Source organism: Cavia porcellus, unplaced genomic scaffold (genome assembly GCF_034190915.1).
Source record: "Cavia porcellus strain 051 isolate PalLab524CR breed Dunkin Hartley unplaced genomic scaffold, mCavPor4.1 scaffold_7, whole genome shotgun sequence".
Classification (NCBI taxonomy): Eukaryota; Metazoa; Chordata; class Mammalia; order Rodentia; family Caviidae; genus Cavia; species Cavia porcellus.
Window position 1 is genome coordinate 6,201,333 of NW_026947490.1, and position 23,211 is coordinate 6,224,543.

At 41.6% G+C, this 23,211-nt stretch overlaps 1 long non-coding RNA gene across 1 annotated transcript; it reads right to left on the reverse strand.

The window, feature by feature from the left end:
* Positions 1-1,818: 1,818 nt before the first annotated feature.
* LOC134476825 (uncharacterized) lies at positions 1,819-16,924 on the reverse strand. The gene is made up of 3 exons (XR_010048583.1): positions 16,571-16,924; positions 5,920-6,024; positions 1,819-5,054 (listed from the first exon to the last, which is right to left on the reverse strand). It is a non-coding gene; the product is annotated as an uncharacterized LOC134476825 (long non-coding RNA).
* Positions 16,925-23,211: the final 6,287 nt, after the last annotated feature.

A 23,211-nucleotide genomic window follows, 5' to 3' on the forward strand; every position in this document is an offset into this window, starting at 1 on the left:
GTCAACCACATGTGGGTGGGTAAGAAGTTGCTGGCAGAGCCTCAGACAGTCCCAGCAGGGAGGACAGATTTGATGATGTGACCTAAGGAACTACCGCAGGGCACTGGCTTTTTTGAATAAATAAAGATGGACTTTGTGAAAAGATTGCTTAGCTTCAAACTTTTCTTCTTTCCAAAAGCCACCCTGGAGGTTGGAACTTAACCCCAGAAGCACTTGGTAGGTTATTCTCAGTTCACCAGATTGTCCACTGGCCACATAATAAACCCATCATAGTTTATTCCAGGGGCTGGGTTCTGTTATTCTTGACGAGCCATTTTTTAAAGAGTCCTAATGTTCTAGGTTTAAGATATTATATATGCTAGAAGTGCAAAGTTCAGACTGTCTGTGTGGCTGTTTATACAAACATGTGTGTACCGTGGAACCTAAGCTTAGATGGTGTGTTAGCCGGGGTTCTCCAGGGAACAGAATCATTGGGATGTTCTATCTATCTATCTATCTATCTATCTATCTGTCTATCTATCATCTACCTATGGAAAGAGAATAAATATATATGCATATATGTATGCGTGTACCTATGTGTCTATCTATCCATCTATTTATTATAAGATACTGGCTCATGCAGTTATGAAGGCTGAGAAGATGTTGCATTAGTTGGGATTCCCAAAGAGACAGAACCATCAGGGTGCCTGTATCTAGCTCCTATCTATTTATCTCTTTATCTGTCCATCCATCCATCATCTACCTATTTATTATAAGGCATTGGTTCCTGCAATTATAGAGACTGAGAAGCCCCCGTATGTACAGCTGACAGGCTCCAGTCCCAGCAGAACTGAGTTCAAATGTAAGTCTGAAGACCTCAGAAGCAGGAGGGGCAAAGTGCAAGTTCCAGTCTGAGTCCAAAGACAGGAGAAGACCGATGTCTCATATTAAAGAAAATTAGACAGAGAGAACAAAGTCTCTTTTTTCAGGTTCTTTCCAATTCAGTGCTTCAGCATTGGGGGAGGCAGTCAGCTTTACTCAGGTGATTGATTCAAACATTACTTCCATCTCCAAACATACTTACAGACATACCCAGAGTAACGTTTAACCCACTACCCAGGCACTCAGTGACCTGGTCAGGTGGAATCAATAACTGTCACGTGTAGACTAGAATTTCCAGGCATCCACTCCCCTCCTCTATTCTTCCTGCCTGCTCTGGAGCACTGAGGTTAAAAGTAAAAATTCATAAATATTCCCACAACATTCCCTATATAAAGAGGGCAACTACCTTGAGAACTTCATCAGAAAATTCAGTGCTGGTTGCTGGATGCTGGATGCTGGTTGGTCTAGTTTGGATCAAGTCCCCATGCCTGGCTATTCACTGTCATTCCAGAGAGGGACTCTATGACCAGGCAGCTGGGGACCTCAGCCAGACCCTGCAGTGAGGAATCAGAGTTCCTGCCCTGACACCAACCCCCTGGGATCCAGAAACATCTGAACTTAAGAAATCAGTGAACTTAGTCTGAGAACTTGCATTTTATCTCCATGATTCTCTTGCTGAAATTGAACATATTCTTTAATGACACATGTAGTCCATAAACTTCGACAGCATTAATAGTGCCTGTGAGTGTGAAATAAATAGGAATTTGTGGCATATTTTACATCACATTACATTTAAGTTCAACATCTCAAAACATCCCTTGAACTCATTACCCCTTTAAAATAGAGCAATTATCACAACTACTGCCAAACCTTGTGAGTTAATGCAGTAATAAAGAAGGAAGGATCTGACTATATTGAGAATTAAAGCCTTTCAGTATAGTTTTACACTCTGTCACCTTTTGAGTTTTTAAAATTTTATTTAAAGAAAGACTAAGCAAAACAGAAAATAGAAATAATACATACATTCAGAGAAAAAAAATAAACAGTAAGAAATCACTAGTTGATGTTTACACATTGTCATTTTACAAATAGTTGTTCAAAGTACAAAAATGGAACATGTAAAGTGGGAATTCATGTAAAGTGAGACTGCAAACAGTTCTGTTCAACTGTCCAACAAAAACTTAGTAACATGGTTGGCAATCCTATACACTTAAACATATATGCATTATACATATCTTCATTTATGTTGAGATTAAACTAACTAAAGCAGGTTAAAATCATTCTGAACAAAGAATAATAGTATTGCTGGATTTCACATGATGACACTCCGTGATCAGCACTGGGTACTGTAGTGTCTTTTTTAAAAAATTTAATTTAAAGAAAGACTAAACAAAACAGAAAATGGGTAGAAATAATACATAATTTCAAAGAAAGAAACAGTAAGAAATCACTAGTTGATGATTACAGATTGTCTTCTTACAAATAGTTATTCAAGATACTAAAGTGGAGCATATAAAGTGGGGATTCAAACGGTGAGATTGCAACCAGTTCTGTTCAACTATCCAACAAAAACTTAGAAATATGGTTATCAATCCTACACACTTAAACATACATGCAGTTATTCATATATCTTCAATTATGTTGAGACTGAATAAACCCAAGCAGGCTAATATCACTCTGAAACAAAGAATAATACTATTGCTGGGTTTCACATCATGACACTCCACGATCAGCACTGGGTATTTTAGTGTCTCTTTTTCTTCAAAGTATCTATTCATTTCATTATGTGTCATAAGATCAGTTCTCATAGACTGTTTATAGATTCTCACATGCATGAGTCTTAACATGCATTTTTATCCTTTCTATATTAGAGGGAGAAACAAAAGAAAGCAAGGCAAAACAAAACATATTCCTATAAACACATGAAATGAAATAAACATATAAGATCATTGTACAAAGAGATCTACCATGGTTCCTGTGTTGTCTCTTGTTATCTCCAATAGAATTGGTTGTATCATCAGATATAGTATAATTGAATATATCAGTACATAACAGTATTCATAAAAACACAACTTTGTATATAGTATAGAACTTCAAAAACTGACAGTTATCAAACCAGAATGTGTATCAGAGAGTCTTGTCATCTTCAGTGTAGTTGCCTATACTCTCAGACTTGATACTATCAATCATAACAGTTTTGAATAAAATTTTCTCTGCCTCATTTTTGTTATGCTCCTGTTTTGCCATCAGTTGTGTGCTTATCTTCTTCATTCTGTTTTCTGCTCCATTCACTGAGGCCTCTCTGCCACTGTACCTGGAATCCTAGGACTTTTCTCTCTCTCTAGAATGCCCTGCAGTATTCTCTGTAGAGTTGGATTGGTGGTTGTGAATTTCCCAAGTTCCTCTTTGTCTTGGAAGCATCTTGTTTCTCCATTAATTTCTAGAGACAGTTTATCAGGGTATATCAATCTGGGATGGAGGTTATTTTCTTTCAGGGCTTGGAGTATTTTGCTTCAGGCTCTTCTTGACTTGATGGTTTGTGTCAAGAAGTCTGTTATTATTCTGATGGGTCTTCCTCTACAGGTTATCTGTTTCTTGTCTCTAACAGCTTTTAATATTCTGTTCTTAGATTGAATTTCTGGAATATTGATTATTATATGCCCAGGTGTAGCTCTGTTTTGGTTGTAGGTGGCTGGAGTTCTGTATGTCTCATATATCAGAATGTCATTTCCTTTCCCTATGTTGGGGAAGTTTTCCTTAATTATTTCTGTGAATAACCTTTGTAGTTCCTTTGTTTGCACCCCAGCTTCTTCATTCACATTCTTTATTCTCGAGTTATAGATCCTTTTGTCATCTCCTAGCCTTTGTATTGTTACTGCTTGTTTCCTTGTTATTTTTAAAAAGTTTTTCCTTTCATACTCCCACATTGCAAAATTGTCCTCCAGTTTGGATAATCTATCCTTAGTTTCTTTCAAGCTGATTTGCCTTCTTTCCATAGAATTTTTAATTTCCTGGTGATCTCTTTGAATCTGCTTCATGTATTCTATATTTTTTATATTTTTCATCAAATGGTTCTCTCATTTGTTTGAGTTCCTCCCTTCTTCTGTCTGTGTCTGCTTGAGGGGAGCTTAGTATCTCTTTTATTAATCTTCTTATATCTTGCTTTATTTGGCTAAATATTTCACTTTTGAACTCATCTATGAGGTCCTGAATATATCTCTTTATGTCCACTGGCCCTGAGTCTTATATTGCATGTTTGCTGTTCTCATTCTCCTTTGCATTTACCTGCCCTGGGTCAGTGTTCTCAAGGTTGGGACCTGGGGACTTTTTGTTGTTGCTTCCTCTTCCCATCTTTTTTTTTTTTTTTTTTTTTTGCTTCTTCCAGGAGGCCCCAGTTTCTTTTTTTGTTGGTTACAATTCTTCTGAAACATGCTGGCTAGGTGACCCTTCCCACAACAGTGTGATAGTGAGTTGCAGACAGGAACAGAACATGCTGGCCCCTCCCCTCCAGATCAGTCAAGCTGCTGTGGCCTGCACTGTATTACTATGCACCACCTCCCCTCTGGGCCAGTGTGGTTAGTGTGCACCACTGCTGCAGGGACTTGACCTCGGATAACCTATTGGGGCTCAGCCAGGTCACGTGACCCAGGCGTAGCTCACTCCACCAATCCCGTTTGGGAAAGGAACAATTGACTGAAGTCACTACTGCCCCTTGTACTTGCCAGTCCTGCCTGGTCCCAAAATGTGGTCCACTGGAGTCCCCCTATTTATGGAATGGCTCCACTCCTGTCACTCACCACAAGTCAATGCAGGCACCCTGCCAACTCAGCTCTCTTTTAGGCTCGCCAACCCCTAAACTCAGTGCAACTGTGCCTCCAGTGAGTCAAAGTGGCGAGACCCTGGACTGCTTGGCAAGTCGTGGTGAGACCTTGGCAAGTCGCAGCAGTACCCCAGCAATTTGCGACAGGACCTCAGATGGTTGGCAAGTCACCTTAATTTCTTCTTGAGACAAGAGAATTCATCTTCCTCTGTTTGGGACTTCCCACTCTGTGTTATGTTGAATTCTAAGTTGAATATCTCAGTGAGCCTCTGTAGCCTGCTGTTATCTATTCATCATTTTTTCACCTTTTGAGTTTTATATTGTGGATTTTAAGACATTTTTCTGGGGCAGGATCTCCAGGCCAAAGGGGCCCCTGCCAGGAAACAGATAAAGCACAACTCTTGTTGCAAAGAATTGTGGGCATACAAAAGAGACACTTGGACATTTGCTGCTTGGATGTGAGCACTTTCACCCATGTAGCCTTCCTGTCCTCAGAGGGCATCCATGTTACATCTACCCAGGGGTGCAGCCTAGAAGTTGTTGAATGAATACTTCCTGCTTCCCTCAATCTTTGGGTGTGGATACACTGGTGAAGGATTGATCTTTAAGACATGTAAGTGAGTCTAAAGTGTTGCTGCTGCTTTGGGGAGCAGAGGTGACCAAATCAGAATGATGGGCTGGCTTCCGAGCCACCGAGGGCCAGAGCACAGAAGCCTGCAGACTTTAGCTGACTCAAGAATGCAATTAGTTCTCTGCTGATCAATCTGGATGTATGAGTTCATACACTGAGATTTTTTCCTTTCCTAAAAGAATTCCCTTCCCTTCTTTATCCCTCCATCCTCCTCTCCATCCCTTTATTTTTATTTTTTATTGGTATATGCTTGTGATGTCTCGGCCCAGAGAGGGACTTATTTCCAAACATATCCAACCCCCCTTTTCCAACACAGACCCAGGGATGCAGATATGTTTTTCTAACTTTGAGGAGGAGATTGCGCGGAAAAAATACTTCCAACTTTCACTGCAAGTGCCTGAGACTCCCTTTTGCCAGAGCTTTGTCATGTCAGAATAGCAGTTTTAAACTCAGGTGAGTTTTGTCTCCCTGACAGGGGTGACAATGTCTGGAGACATTTCCAGTTGTCACACTGGCAAGGGAGTGCTGCTGGCACGTGGAGGGCAGAGGTGAGGGATGCTGCTGAACAACCAGAAAGGCATGGACAAACCCCACAGTGAAGAATTACCTGATGCCAAATAGTAATAGAGCCGATACTGGGAAGCCATTCTAGCGTCTGAGGTTGAGATTTCTACTGAGTCTTTGCGTTCCGTACCATTTGCAGAGAGAGGTGCTAAAACATCAGAAAAATAAAATATAATCAAAGCACTGTCTAATCTCTTTAAAAAACAAAACAGATACAGTTTAACAGGTTACCGCTGAAAGCAGTGGTCCTTTTGTATAAATGAATTTTATTGGTACATGTTTGCAGTACAGGCGTTGTGCAGTCAGCTTGGGGAGCTGCTGTGTGTACATGATACAGCTTGTTTCTGTTTTGCATCTCCTTCCCTCCCTGCGAAACATTTTTCACAGAAAGGGAATGACTCTTGAAGGCAAAACAGAAATGAAAATCATTTCTTTCTACATAGCATTTATATCCTTGAAGTTGTTCAGACAGTTCCAGGCCTGTTACAGTGTCAGCTTGGCTGGCTGTCTCCATGTTTGATCTGTCACTTGAGAAAGTCATTAGAACCAAGATGGAATCACCTGTGTCAAACTTGCAGCAAATGGAGTTGACAGGGAGTAGGGCAAGTGTGTGCATGTGTGTGTGTGTGTGTGTGTGTGTGTGTGTGTGTGTGTTGTGTTGTGTAGGGAGGGCTCCTTGCATGATTTGTCTGCTGACAGCAACTATCAAAGGGATTTTCCCAAACTGCAGCTTGTCGCAAGAGTCACACAAGGCTAGCACCTGCTTACAGAGACACTGGCCTGACACTTGTCTCCATGAACCGACTGATGTCCTGCAGTATACTCCTGTAACCACTGTTCCCTTTGTTTCAAAATGAGTTGCTGTGTACTCCTCCTTTTTACCTTTGAAAGCTTCCCTGTACCACAATGTTCTGTGTATAACCATGGCTTGTTATAACTGTGTGTCCTGGATGGTAATCCCCTTTTACTCACGCATAAATAAATTCTATCTTTCCAAGAGCCATCTTCTCTGTTTTTGATGTTTAGGAATCTCTCTCTCTCTCTCTCTCTTTCTCTCCCTCTCTCTTTCCCTCTCTTTCTCTCTTTTATGTCTGCCATCTATCATCCACCCACCTCTCAATTTATCACCATATATCTATGTATCTATAATCTATCCATCTCTTATCACCCATCATTTTTTATCTATCATCTCTCTCCATCATCATCTATCTATATATTTATGATTTCTCAATCCATCAATCTATTTAATCATCTATTATTTATCCACCATAATCTATGATTTATTTATCGGTCTATCTAATCATCTACTGTCTATCTGTCATCTATCTATGTAATCTATCATTAATCTGTTATGTTTTGAACTTTGACAAAATGAAACAAGCTACTTTCTCTTTGTGTTGTTTATTTCAGTGGTGCAGGACTTGGCTGCAGACTTCCAGTTCTAATTTGTAGCTGGAAGAACCATCAAACACAGACTCTTGCCCCTGAGTAACTTATTTTCTCCCTGCTGTTAGTGGCAGGATCGTCCCCTAGGGCATAGCACGGGTAGCCACAGGCCTAGGTCATCCTGGCCATTCTCCTTACTATGCTGGTCACCTTGGCAGTGGCTCAGAGGACAGAGTTAGTGAGGGGATTGTTTCAGTTCACATTAAAACAAAGCAAAACAAAACAAAGCACAAATCCAGGCAGATTCTGAGCATAACAATTTTGTTGTCTTGTCTCATTTTTCATCATCATGAAAGTGTTGACCCCTTTTGTTTTCTCGTGGACCCACAGGCAGTCTCTGATATTCATTTTAATCTGACTTAATCAGACCAACAAGAGATAGGGGACAGGGTCAGCCTAGAAGCTGGGACACAGTTGTCTGCTCTGTGGCTCCCATGGCTCCTAGAAGCATTGCTCCTGGGTGACTTGCCTTTGCCTCCCAGGGGTCTCACTGCCGGGTGTTATTCAGAGGAAATTCTAGGCTTGAGCTAAAAGAGGAAGGCAGAGTTCGAAGGCACTTGAGGAAAGGGTAGTGGGGGAGAAGTGAGATCAGTGGAGGCCTGGAGATACGATTCCTGCCACCTGCCTGGATGGCTCTCAGAGAGCAAGGCTGAGGCAAGGGGCTGGGGAAGTGAATCCATGAAGATTGCTTGAGGCTGTAGCACAAACAGCTGTCGGGGTTGGGGAGTGGCCAGTCTCTGTCCACCCTCACAGCCTCAGTGTGGCTATGGTAGCCAGGGGGTCCAAGGCCCCTGGTGGAACTGACCATGTTCTTGGGGTGGGGTGCAGATATAAAGGAGATCCGATGTGGCCAGCAGGTAGATCCATAAATGACATTGTTCCTGGGCAGAGGGGAGGCACAAGCACCCTGGACATCCCAAGGTGGGGCTGGGATGGGGTTACTGTCCTTTAGCCAAGATCTTAGCATTCTGCATGAGGGTCACCATGATTGCATTTGCTTAACCTACTTGGATGGGGGTGATGCACAGTTGTACATTCTATCCCTGAGGTATTCTCCAGAATGTAGGGGTTACACAGAATGTGGGTGCAGGAGCCCACTGAGCCCAGACAGCAGGGCAGAAACTCCATTCAACAGCACCGTAACTCTTGGCATCAGTGTTTTGTGGGATAGCCACACTTTCTTCCAGTAAGTTTTATTTTACTCTGGTTTCCAAAAATATGAGTTTTCTTAGATAAAGGAAGAAAGAGCCTGAAGGAAGAGGAAGGGGTGGGACCATGAATTGCATGCTGAGCATTTGAGGTGGATTTGGGTTTGTGAAATACAGCGAATTTTTGTGCCTGGTGGAGAAAAAACTTTGGGCACAGAAAAGTGTGTGAGCTTTAGTTAAAAGTGTTTGCTTATTCATTGGGCACTTATTCTGTGCCACGTGCCAGCACGCTAGCCAGGAATAAGACACAGTCCCTGCTAGAGAAGAGCATCTGGCCTGATGGGCCCCTGCCTGGGGCTGAATGCACCTTCGGAGTCCCAAATACTATCCGCCTCACTTCTTTCTCTGTGCTTTCCTTTTGTTTTCAGGGAATCTTGGTGCTTTTGTGTGGGGCCCATGCAGGAAATATATTTATGGCTCCTGCAACTTAATTTTGCAGGTACAATAAATTCAGTAGTAGCAGATGGACATGGAGGTAAGCCAGAAGAGGAAGAATTAACAAATGCTGACTTTCTAGGTCAAGCTGAACTTTTGTAGGCCTAAAGATTATTGAAAACTATTTTCATGGTTTCTCTGCCTATTTATCGCCCACATGCAGTGAGGCCAAAGCCATCAAACAGTCACACACCATCTGCTCTTTCATCCCCTTTGTCATGTCTTATAGTTGGATCACTTGGCAAAGAGCTGCAGGAGCCAAACTGTCTCCCAGGAGAGTGTGCACTGTCACTATGGAAGCTTAGGACCCAGAAAATTAAAGTAGCGAAGGAACACAATGGAGTGGCTTGTCTAGTATTTTTGAAATATATTTTTATAGCTGGGATTTGTGGGTGTTTATCAACCCTGAACCTCATCTGCAAAATGTGGGTAGGTAGGCATATAGATCCAGGGAGGAGAATGTCTGATATTTCATCAGCTTCTCAGGGCTGTCTGTCATGGATGCTCATCACCACCTCTCAAAACAAAAGCAAAGGTTTGGAGCCACCTGGTAATAGGATAGCTTCCAATTTTCATTTTTCTCGGTAGAACAGAGGTGGGTGTTTAAACTATCAGGAGGCTTATACAATACTGTTGGATACAGCTAGCAAGCTCACACCAGATACAGAGAGGAGGAGAGAGAGAGGGAGAGAAAAAGAGAGAGAGACAGAGACAGAGACATAGCAGAAACAGGGACAGATAGAGAGAGAGAGACAGAGCAAGAGAGGGGAGGGAGAGACTTTGTAAGAACTGGTTTTTAAAAATCAAATTTTCAGTGGTACATGGTTAAGTTCTGCAGTTTTCACATTTACCAGTGGATCTTTAGACCTTCGTAGGGTCAGACTTATGGTATGCAGGATGGAGTGGAAGAGAAAGTTAGGGTCCTTCATTGAATGAGTATTTCTTGAATAACTTCTCAGTGCTATGATGGGAACATGAAGAGGAAAAGACTTTGCTCAGAGCCCGGCAGGGAAAAAATACACGCAGACAACTAACACAGTGTGGGAAGCCGGTGGTACAGGGGAGTCCAGGAAGCGTAAAGACAGGCATCTTACCCAGCTTCAGATGATCAAAGAGGGCACGGGACAATATTTGAGCCAGGTCTTAAAGGATGAGGGCTGAGTCATGGGGGTGTGAAAGATGGAGAGGATAATATGACCGTGGGTGAAGGGGTGAGAGAAACAGCAAGGTGTGGAACAAAGCAGTGGAGGAAGAAAAGAGGAGGCCAGGAGTAACCAGACCCAAGGGCGGAGACAGGGCAGAGGCCAGGTCCTGCAGCGGGACTCTTCCATGGGACTTCTGAAGCACATGCACAGGGAGCTGGTGGGGCTGTGTGCACAGAACAAGGCTCCTCCCACTGCTCCTTGAGGCCACAGCTGCAGGGGAGAATCCAGGAAGTGCCGCCACAGATCACATTTTTAGGGGATCCTGTGGATAGCCCCAGTCAGAAAGAATGCAACCTGGAGTGAAATTTCTGCCTCCTTCTTTGAGTGTTGGGTTTTATAAATTCTTATGATGAGGAACTGATATCTGCTGGTTTGGTGGCCTTTGGTGGGAAACAGACCCCTTGGAGTTGCTTGCACTGTTGAACATCTCGGAACAGTGACACTCATTGCCTTTTCCAGAGTCTGTTCTCAATGTTTGTACAATGAGAAGCTCTGGAAGACAGAATGTGTGTCTTCTTCCAGAGCAAAGGACAGGTGTGTTTACTTCCCATAAAACATATGGATTCCCGAGGTGCAGGGCTCCTATCTGATAACATACCTGTGTGGGTTCAGGCATCGCTTGAACTTTGCCTCGCTGTGGAAACTGGGCTTGGAGAAGCTTCAGAAAAGCCGTTACTCTGGCCACTCCTATTATGAGCACTGAGTCTCTGATCCAAGTATCTTGTGTCCTCTAACACTGTCCATGAAACTGTGGCTGGCTATGTCACTCACCTTGAGCTGGGGCCACTTTTACAAATGCCATAAATCAGGTGGCTTAAAGGTAGCCATTTATTTGTCTCAGTTCTGGATATTGGGAAGTCTGAGGTCAGGATCCCAGGATGCTTAGGTCCTGGGGAGGTCTGTCTTCCTGCCTTGCAAACGTCTGCCTTTATACTGTGCCCTCACATGGCGAAGAGCAAGCAGAGTAACCACTCTGGTCTCTTGGACATTAATCTCATCACAGGAGCCCCACCTGCATGATCTCATCTTAGCCTAATTACCTCCATGAGGAACCACTTGCAGATGCCATAATGTTGGGGATTAGTGGTTTAACCCAGACATTCTGGAGAACAGACAGTTAGTCTATGATGCTGGCTAATCTCTTAGCTTAAAACAAGGGTAAAACCTCATAGCTTACATTTCTGGACAACTTCTTCCTTAAATCCTCTGGATAAGAAGGAATTACATCATTTCTGACCCCCTAGCACATTATATTTGTTCATATTGGAGCTCACATCTCATTACTGACCTATCACCTTTTTTCTTAGAGTAAACTTTATATACTCTTATTTTTACGCCCCCAAAAGATGTCAGATCACAGAGCACATAGTGTGTGCTTGATTCAGGTACAGTTTTGAAGGAAGTAATAAAACCAGAAATGTTCTGCAGGTAGGTTCCTCTGCCCCTCCAGACCCAATGTGGCTAAGTGGAGTCTTTCAATGAGCTCTACATCCAAGGGTGCCTGCTAAACCATCTCTGCTCACTCTCGTTTCCTACACAGATGTTCATGTGGAAACACCTACCACCAGCCTGTCACTGTCCTAGCCCTTGATCAACTTCAAAATATGACACTTGCAGGAAGTAAAATGTTACAAGTTCAAAGTCCAGGAAAATAAAAATAAGCAAATAAAAATTCAACTCCAGATGGCCTGAAAGTAAAGAGCTGGAGTGGAGGATTAACTGGCTGTGGTCATAAAGGCTGTCATTGCAGAAAGTCATCTTTTGTGGGTTATTTATTGCTCTTCCCTTTAGATGCCAAATGTCACATGTCAATGTGCAGAAACCACGCTTCCCCGCCTAACTGCTCTGGTGTCACACTGCCAGCTTCATGGTCTCCTTTGCAGGACCTAGCAGAAGTTTTGCATTCATATGTCGTGTTATGCATACCGTATCACACTTTAAAAAGGCCACACGAGGCTAACTCAGCCTCATAATCAGCTTAGCAATCATTCTGCTGCTCTGTGCATGAAACTGCTTTCCCCAAGACCCTCGTTCTTGGTCAAAAAGAGCTCTCTTGGATCAGACAGGAGTGTATGGTTTATTGTGCCAACCATTGCCTTGAATCAAAGAGGTGTTTTCATCTCATTCAGCATCATGGAAGCTTACAGGCTACAATGAGGCAGTTTAAGAATCATTTTGCTTGTCTGCCTGGTACTCTGTTTAAAGGTTGGCCTCATTGCTCTTGATCAATTTCTGTCTTTCTAATTCTTTTTCACACCACACACATAAAATTAGTTTTATGTGTGCCACTCTCTTCTCTTTTTCCTGCAACTAGAGCATATGTTTAACTTCAAGTGACAAAATACTATCCAGACGGTCCCCGGCTTGCAATGGTTCAACTTAATGGTTTTTGATGATAAGACGATGTGCAAGTGATATTCCTTCAGGAGCAACTGTACTTCAGAACCTGAAATTTCTTCTTTCCCTGGCCTAGTGGGATGCAGTAAGTCATTCCTTCAAGACTGTGGACAGTGGCACAGAGCCTCTGGTCCCAATCAGCCATGTGATAACGAGGGAGAACAACCTACACACCATAGTGTATTGTGTTGCTAACTTCTGACATTCAGTGAGTTTGGTGCATTAATACTTTCAGCTTATGATAGGTTTATTAGGACATAACCCTGCATTACATAATCAAAGAACAAATATGACTCTGCAGCCAATGATGTGACCATTTTCCTTGTTTAAAAATAAATCTAGGAAAACGGCGAAGGTGTGAGAAACAGAGAGAACCTCTCCAGGTTTTGATGTCCAGATCCTGGAATAAACCAACATGAGGAAGAGAAGGAGAGAAGTGGGCCCCATGGAGACATGAAGGATCTGAACTGAGAAGCCCATGGAGAGAGATAATTCAGGAATCCAGCAAAAATAAGAAACTAGGGCTGCAGCCCTGCCAGACGGGAAGGAGGAGCAAGGAAACCATGCAGCTCCCACCTGCCATGCACCAGGGAGGCCCTGTTGGCTGGGGAGAAGCCGCAAGGAAGATGCCTCTCCTCCTGCCCGCCCCCCATAAGAAACCAGAAGTGACACAGCTGAGGTGATAATACCTGAAGCAGGGAAGCAACCTGATGTTTGTGTTGTTTGTTGACTGTGCAAGCATGGGGCTGGCAGTCTGAGTAACTGTTTAGAGGATAACAATATGCAATAATGATTTGGATTTCTTAACTGTCCTATAACAAGTTTGCTTTTTCATTTGACTGTTCTGTTTTATCCCCTTTAAAATAAAATTTTAAAAACTGATAATCAGTGTTTCCTGAGTGCCTACTTCTTACACAGTGTTACTGGGGAGACCCAAAGAACATAAGCCCTGTTCTTTAGGAGCCTATAGGCTCATGAGATGTGAGGAAGGATGCTGTGTTATGTGTTTACTATCTTGTATTTTTGCTCATTATTCAAGACAAAATTATTCAGTACAGAACAGATAAGTTAGCAGAGAAAACAGTCTCTGGAAATCTCTTAAGTTAATGCAATCATTTCTCTATTTTTTTTTGTCCAAGGCCATAATCAAAGTGTCAGAAGTGAAAAAGACCACATCAGTGTTGGCAGGGACCCTCCCTTAGACGGTCACAGTGTTAGGGGCTGATAGCTGCCTGTGTACTATCAGAGGCTGAACCAAATTTACCGGTCTCCAGAGCTCACCTGGAGTAAGACCCTGGGAGAGGCACAGAAGATAGAGAAGCTTAAGAAAATCCATTTGCTCTCAGGTATTGTGTTAGTTAATTTTCTTGTTGCTGAGACAAAACACAAACACCCAAATTCAAAGGGGGAAAGGTTTATTTAGCTCACAGCTTGTAGAAGTTTCAGTCCATAATTGGCTGGCTCCAAGGCAGGGTGGCATGGCAGAGGGGCACTGCAGAGAAGCATTTCATGGTGTGCAGAAGGTAGCCAAGCAAGTAAGAGGCAAAACAAGCCTCTTTCTGTGTCTTTTGTTATATCCAGGCTACTGGGATTAGGATGGTACCAAACCAATGGACTGATTTAGTAATTACTCATCTTTAATCTTAACATTCATAACCCTAGCATTGCTAGGAATAAATCACAAACTCTAGAGTCAGCAATCTCTGAAAAATCCCACCTATGATTACATGAGGCTTTGGGAGGACATCTAGACACAAGCCATAACAGGTAATCATGTGCAAAAAGATCACACATAGGCAAGTGAGAATTTGAACCAGAATGCATGATGAGGTTACCAGAAATTCAATGTAAATGACAGATATAAACAAGAATGGTGAGTCGAGAAGGAGAGACTACAGAGCCCCAGGAATGTTTTAAAGTGATGAGAGATCTCATGGAGACTTTCAAGGTAGACAAGAACTAAACAGACAGAGGGAAGGGCAGGTCTCCCCAGGAGGGGAGAACAATGGAAGAAAAGATCCAGAAGCAATAAAGTCCCAGTGAAAAGGACCCTAACCAAGATCTCTCTTCTTCCTTGGAGTTCTGCACTAAATAAGAAGTAATAAAAAGAGCAAGACTGAAAAGAGGCCAAAAAAAAACCACTTTTACGATTGAGATATATGATATTGGAGAGTATGGTTCACATTGACAGGTAAGGGGACAACTTGGGCCTAATGGACCCAATTCGTAGGCACTTTAACTCCTAAGACAGAGAGGGAGGAGAAAGATGCTGGGCTCTGAGTTCCTGGATCTTCTCCTAATCAATCAGATAAGTCATTCCTCTTGGGAGGAATGGTAAGATCAGAGGGACCAGGATGCTTGGAAAAATTCCCCACAATGGCAATCATTTGAAGGGAACACAGAATCCTTCTAATACAGAGTTTGGGGTGCATCAAATAGAACCATTTGCATTGGCCCAGGTTCAGGAGGTACCAAACTGAGAGTTCCTGGATGGAGAAGACTATGAAGTTTATGTTACAAGCAACAAAAGAAATTAAAAGCAAAGCAAAGCAGAAAGTGATTTCTGATGCTTTTGGTGGAAGTGGATCTGTGATTGATGTGTAAACTGTATATTCCAGGTGAATAGACCCTAGGAAACAGGCAAATGGTAGCTGACCCCTCAAGTAAGACAGGAGGTTGCCTAACACGAAACTCACCCGTGGGGTCCTAAAACCACAGGAAGAGGTAAATTGTTGAAACTTTATGGCTGCACATGAGGAACAAGGAAGGGGAGTAACAGAAGACTTTGAGAAAGATGATACAGGAACAGCAAGGAAGCTGTTAGCAGAAGCTGCTTGACCTATTAGCCTGCATTTGCACCCATCAACTCTGGAGCATCTGAAGTTTTGGAGCATAGGACCACGGGGCATCCAATCTTATGGGACTGGAAATGGGAAAGAAAGGCAATGTAAGGCAAAAGAGGAATACAGTTTCCAAAAGGGGATTGGTGGGTGCCTCCAGTCACAGATACCAGATTGGATGAGGTCAGATTGGAAACTATTGAGCAAGGTCATTGAAATGTCTCTGGGTGACTTTTTCATAGTCCCTGTAAGAATAAAGATTGAGAAAAGATTGCAAATGTCCTGTTTACTAAAGAGGAGTCTATTGAGTCTAGATTTGACCTTTCCAGAATAATTGCAGAATTATAAATGAGTAAGAAGATGGATGTGGGTGTTTTATTTGCCATGTCCTCTTTCATCTTCAGTATAGAAAGGTAATCCCAGTTTGTCAGCCTCCCCTCATGAAATCTTTGAAAATGTCTTACCTCATGGTCTCATTCCATGAGTAGGTATACAAACAAGCAGATCACGTTTGTAGGGTAATTGTAGAAACCTACAGGGTTTCTTGAGCCAGGATAATAATCCCAGCTATCCCTAGTTGGCAGCTATGATACAGTGGCTTTTGATGTGGCTGTTTTGACAGTCACTTTTGATGGGAGTAAGGGAGAAAGTGAGGTTGAATGGTTGGGGACAGAAAGAGGTCCAGAGGTCAAGCACAAAATTCTTGATGTTCATGTTATAATTCTGCAATTATTCTGGAAAGGTCAAATCTAGACTCAATAGAAGGGCCTTTCTTGTTGCTCCCTCTTCCCATATTCTTTGTTCCTTATATATGCAAGTGTATATAGGAGGCCCAGCTTCCCTCCCTGTCAGCCACAGCCTGATCAAATTGCGCCGGCAAGGTGTTCCCGCCCACCACAGCATACCAGGAAGTTGCAGACCAGGCAGCCTAGCAGGGCCCGCCCCCCAGGCCACCCTCAGGCTCTGGGATCTGGGTTGTGCTAGCCTACTGGGTCTCAGCCAGCAGTGTCACATAGGCTAGGCACTTCTCACCAATCCCGCCTGAGAGGGGGATACGTGGCTGAAGTCGCTGCAGTGCCCTGCTCCCAGAAGTCTGCCAGTCCCAGAATGTCCTCTGCTGGAGTCTCCTAAACTGCGAAAGAGTGTCAGTTTCTCTCACTCACCTTACCGCAAGTCAATGCACAGTTCCCCGCCCGTCCTGTTTTCAACTCCGTTCGCCGATTCCCGTTCTCAGAGCTTCCGCACGTCTCTCTCCCAGCCAAGCTGATGTAGATGCAGCTGCCACGCGGCAGGAAACCCAAATCGCGGCTTCCAATGGCACGGGCTCCAGCTTCCACACTGAGACTTTTCTGTTCCTGTTATAGCATCAGATTGCATTCCAAGTTGGTTTCTCTCAGCCCAGTTCATTCTTAGGTCAGCAGGGCATATCTCCACTTGCTTATGATTCTTTACTCTGCACCATTCCTGAATTCTACGCTGGGTGTTTCAGAGAGCCTCCATAGCTGCTGCTATCTGTCCGCCATGTTCTCCTGGAAGTCACCATTTCTTAATCTACTTGAACAGGTAACTCATTCTGTAATCCTTGCTTCCACACAATATTATCTTTTGTACTGATGAAGTTGTTTCCACTGGAAAAAACTCAACCTTAGGTTAAATCTGTGTTGGAGTGCTGTTTCACCACTTTTTTTTTTTTTTTTTTTTTTTCGTTTTTATCGGTACCGGGGATCGAACTCACGACTGCCTGCTTGCAAGGCAGGTGCTTACGCCGCTGAGCTAAACCCCCAGCCCCGCTGTTTCACCATTTGATGATCTAGGAAAATTTAGGAACAAGTCCTTCAAGAAGGTCAAGGATATGCTAAAAGTGTTCTTCCTCTTTCCAAAATATAGTAGTTAGAAGTAGTTCCCTTCCCTGGGATAGAGTACCAGTGGATGATCTTGGAGATCATTCACTATTTTTCTTTAGAGGCAGGAGAGTTGGTCTTGGAGAAGTCACCTATTCAATTTGGTTCCCCATGATGAGTTTCCACCAAAGCAGGACGCTGGGCCTACGGATTCTCAGGCTTTTTCCACTGCACTATTTTCTCATCTGATCTTTGTACCACAAGACTTTTAGATTGGCATTGGCAGCCATGTGAAGCTAATTGTTTATGAACATTTTACCTGAGAACCACTTTCCTTTACAAAGTAACTGGGAATGATACCATAGAAACTCTCTGCAGAGATCACAATTGAAAAGTGCCTCCTCTCAATCTATTTTATGAAGAGCCACATTAGATAAGATTCATTTAAAAATAGCCATTTAGACTGCTTATATGTACTCTCATAAAACTTGAAATGGAAAGATTCTTAAACCAGTATTTGCTGCCAGATAAATTGTGAAATGCAGATTATCGGGAAACAAGGGCATGGCATGTCCACTACCACTTCCTGCCTGCAGCTGGGGCAGACATTGCCAATCAATCATGATTCACTACTCCTGGATAATATCAGTGGTGATCTTTTAATTTTCTTCAATGATCAGCCACAATCAATCGATTGATCAATCAATCAGAAGTGATACACAAGATGTTTGGGCCTGACACTTCAGTTTGCTCCAATGGAGCTGGTATAGGCTATCATTTAAAATGATGGAATGGTGATAATAACAACAGCTAACATTTACTGAGGCTTTGCTATGCATCAGATCCTTGCTAAGCATTTTACTGCTATTATCTCATTTACATGTACTTTATCAATAAAATGAATATCCTCATTTTGCTGATAAGGAATATGGAACGTAAAAAGGTTAAATAATACTCCTGTGATTGTGAATCATAGACCTGGCTTGGCTACCTTCTGAGGTCACACTCAATCATTCTGCTACCTTTGCTTCCTCTGGATGCTGACAGCCAAGCATATGTCTGAGGTCCAGATGTGCACAGAGACCTCCAAGGACATTTACTACCATCATTTCCATTTCCATACCCCATCTCTGTCTATCCTTATCTTGACTGCTATCTATCGAGAGGCTAGATGTCTCTCTACTCTTTAGTTCCAGGACTTCAGATTCCCATTATCTCAGCACACACATCAGTGGCAGCAGGTAAGCTGGTTTCACTGTCCAAAGGGATGGGGCTGCTGCCAACCTAATTTCTAAGACCATACAAATAAGCAGCGTGAATGGCTGGCAAGGTTTCCCTGGTTCTCAGTCCTGCTCTGCTCCTTCTCACTGGCCTGTGCTTTCACTGAGAAGAAGACAGTTAATTCCCCTGTATTCATGAGGGTTTTCCAGAGACATACAACTATCCAGTTACATCCACCTCTGATATTTATTATGAAGTATTGAGTCATTTGATTATGGAGGCTGAGAAGGCCCACAACCTGCTGTGTGCAAGCTGGAAACCAAGAAAACCCAGTGGTGTAGTTCAAAGGCCCAAACACTAGAAAGATTCGGGGATGTGCCTCAGTGGTAGAGCACTTGCTTAGCATGCTCGAGGCCCTGGGTTCTCTCCCTAGCACTGCATGAGCCTGAGAACTAGAGAGCCGGTGATGTAGCCCTCTGAGGTTGGAGGTGTGAGGATGAGGGGGAGGGAGGGCAGAAGACAAATATTCCAGCCCGGTGGGGAAAGGTTAATTCAAACTTTCTCTGGTTTGTTTATTTATTTATTCATTTGTTTTGGTTCTAATCAGTCTCTTAAAAAATCGGATGGTGCCACTGGCATCGGGGAGGGCTTTCTGTTTTATCCACTCTCTGCATTCAAATGCTAAATTCCCTCTAGAAACATCCTCATTAACACATCCAGAAATAATGTTTAATTTGCTACCTGGGCATCTCACAGCCATGTCAATTTACCACATAAAATTAATCACCATATTGCCTTCTACTTGTCATTGGGGAGGAGGAATTGACGGATTTAAGCTCATGCTGCAGGAAGATTTGCTTTATTTTTTTATTCTTTTTTTAAAATTTTATTTAAAAGGAAAAAGAGAAAAACACAAAACAAAACAAAGTGGTGTAAGGGTACACATAATACAGAACTACAAAAAAAAACAGTAAGAAATCTCCTGTTAATAGATTACATATTATCATCTTAGAAATAGTTGCTCAAATCACAGTATCAAAGAATATAAAGTGGACATTCAAACAGAGAGACTGCAAACAGCTGTGTTCAATGATCCAAAAACATTAATATAGTCAGCTATTTAACACCCCTAAACACACTTGCTGTTATATCCGTTAGAGCTCTTTTTTTTCCCCCTCTCTTTTTTACAACAAAATTTACACATTTTGGATTTTATTACTCCTTAGTTCTTATTACTTTTTTGGGGTGGGGGAGAGAATAAAGTCAAATATTGCAAAACAAAGCTGTCAGTCAAAACCAAGGATAGACATAACACATGATGTAGAACAGAGTACAAGGTTATCAACAATGGTTATCAACGTTGTCTCTTGTTTCCTTAAAAAGAATTGTCTATCTCATTAGATATTATAAAGTTGGACAAAACAGTAGAGAACAAGACCAATAAAACTTAGGCATTGTGAACATTACAGGACTTCCAAAGGAGACAATAGTCAAACCAGAATGGGCATCTTAGTGAATCTTATTGCCTTCAAAGTAGTTGCCTATACCCTCAAACTTGATACTATCATACAGAATGGAACAGAGTCTAATCAGTCAAAACAAGATCGTGGGAGTATTACAGGACTTCAAAACAAGTTAATAGGAAATCAAAAAGAGTTACTATTATATGTCCTGCTAATTTTTAAAATTTTTCCCCTTAATTAAAACAAACATAAGAAATAACTAAATAATTTTCTTAAAGAATAAGGGAGAGATTGAGATAAAACAGGACATAACAATATAACAATACAGGTCAAAGCGTGACTGTTTCAGCAATCTAGTGCTTCACCACCAAATAACCCGACTTAATAGTAGTTACCATAGTGTCTGTCATTTTCCTTGAAATATTTGGATAAAACTTCATATACTATAGCTTCAAATATTTCCATATCAAGAAGCCCAGAATAAAGCCTTTCCAATTAATAAGTGAAAACTTTATAAGGCTTCAAGGCCACATAATGGAGAATCATGATTACCACATATTTTTACATATTTGAATCATTACTTACATTAGGGAAACTATTCGGTATTCACACATGCGAGATTGATTTATTTCACTTATGAGTATGGTCTCAAGCTGCGCCCATTTATTGATAAATATCTCAATGTGATCCTTCTTTATAGCTGAATAATACTCCATTGTATAGAAATACCACAACTTTTTTATCCATTCCTCAGTTGATGGACACTTGGGTTGTTTCCAAGATCTGGCGATTACAAATTGTGCTGCTATAAATATAGGTGCACATATATCACTGTGGTATGATGCTTTCAGTTCTTCTGGGAATATGCCTAGAAGTGGAATAGCTGGAATAAATGGGATTTCCAATCCCAACTTTTTGAGAAATCTCCAGACAGACCTCCACAAAGGCTGTACCAGTTTACACTCCCACCAGCATTGCAGGAGAGTTCCTTTTTCCCCACAGCCTCTCCAGCATTTGTTGTTGTTGGTTTTCTTGATCCTGGCCATTCTTTCAGGAGTGAGATGGTATCTCAGTGTGGTTTTAATTTGCATTTCTCTAATGACCAATGATGATGAACATTTTTCATGTATTTATTTTCCATTTGCATTTCTTCATCTGAGCATTGCGTATTCATCTCAGATGCCCATTTTTGGATTGGATCTTTGAATTTTGGAGGTCTGAGTTTTTTTAATTCTTTATATGTTTTAGACAAGAGTCCCTTGTCTGAGAGAGAGTTCACTAAAATCTTTTCCCAGTTTGTGGGTTTTCTTTTCACTATGCTGGAGATTTCTTTTGACATGCAGAAACTTTTTAATAAGAAGTGGTCCCAGTTATTGATTCTGGGAAGTATTTCCTGTGCGGTTTGAGTCCTGTTCATGAATTCTCTACCTACTCCTATGTCTCCAAGGTTTCTACCCGATTTGTCTTCCAATGGATTTAGTGTTTCTGTTTTAATATTCAGATCTTTGGCCCATTTAGATTTTAATTTAGTACATGGTGATAGACATGGGTCTAGCTTTAGTTTTTGGCAAATGGAGAGCCAATTTTTCCAGCACCATTTATTAAAGAGACTGTCATTCTTCCAGTGAACCTGCTTGGCTCCTTTATCAAAGATAAGGTGGTTGAGTGTGTTTGTAGTTGTGGTTGTATCTTCTAATCTATTCCATTGATCTTCGGCTCTGTTTTAATTCCAATACCATGCGGATTTTACTATTGTTGCTTTGTAGTATAACTTCAAGTCAGGGATTGTGATGCCTCCTGCTTTGTCTTTGCTGCTTAGAATTGCCTTTGTGATTCTAGGTCTCTTCTGGTTCCAGATGAAATTTAGGAGTGATTCTTCTAGATCTATAAGGTATGTTGATGGTATTTCTATTGGGATTGCGTTGAATCTGTATAACAGTTTTGGGAGAATGGCCATCTTCACAATGTTTGTTCTTCCTATCCATGAGCAAGGGATGTCTTTCCATTTTCTGAGATCATCCTCAATTTCCTTTTTCAGTGTATTATAATTTTCACTGTATAAGTCTTTCACTTCTTTCGTAAGAGTAATTCCTAAATATTTCATTTTTTTGCTTGCTAATGTGAATAGTCCAGTTTCTCTTATTTCCCTCTCTGTGATTTTGTTGTTCATGTATAGGAATGCTATTGATTTCTAAGTATTGATTTTGTATCCAGCCACATTACTGAATTTATTTATTGTATCTAAGAGTCTTTCAATGGAGTTTAGGGGGTTTTCTATGTAGAGTATCATGTCATCTGCAAACAATGATAATTTAAGTTCTTCTTTTCCTATCTTTACCCCTTTTATTTCTCTTTCTTGCCTAATTGTTCTGGCTAGTACTTCCAGTACTATATTAAATAGGAGGGGTGATAAAGGACATCCCTGTCTTGTGCCTGATTTTAAAGTAAAGGCTTTCAATTTTTGGCCATTTAGTTTGATGCTGGCTGTTGGTTTGTCATAAATGGCCCTTATTATATTGAGGTAGAGACCATCTATTCCAATTTTCTGTAAAGTTCTTATCATGAATGAATGTTGGACCTTATCAAAGGCTTTTTCTGCATCTATAGAAATGATCATGTGATTCTTATTTTTGGCTTTATTGACGTGGTGGATTACATTTATTGATTTGCGTATGTTGAACCATCCTTGCATTCCTGGGATGAATCCCACTTTGTCATGGTGTATAATCTTCTTGATGATTTGCTGCATCCTATTTGCCAATATTTTATTGAGGATTTTTGCATCTGTGTTCATTAGGGAGATCGGTCTATAGTTCTCTTTTTTAGTTGGGTCTTTCTCAGGTTTTGGTACTAGAGTAATATTTGCTTCCAGGAATGACTTCGGAAGGATTGCTTCCCTTTCAATTTCATTGAAGAGTTTGAGGAGTGTCGGCATTAGGTCTTCTTTGTATTTCTTGTAGAATTCTGCAGTGAATCCATCTGGGCCTGGGCTCTTCTTGGTGGGTAAGGACTTAATTACATTTTCAATTTCATTAACAGAGATTGGGTTATTCATCAGTTTTACATCCTCTTGACCTAGCTTTGGTACTTCATATGTTTCTAAGAATCTGTCTATTTCTTCTGTGTTATCAAACTTTTGAGAGTAGAGGTTTTCGAAATAGGTGTTGATGATCTTCTGTATTTCTATTGGGTCTGTAGTGATTTCATCTTTTTCATTTCTTATTGCATGAATTTGAGCTTTTTCTTCCCTTTTTAAAATAAGGTTGGCTAGGGCTTATC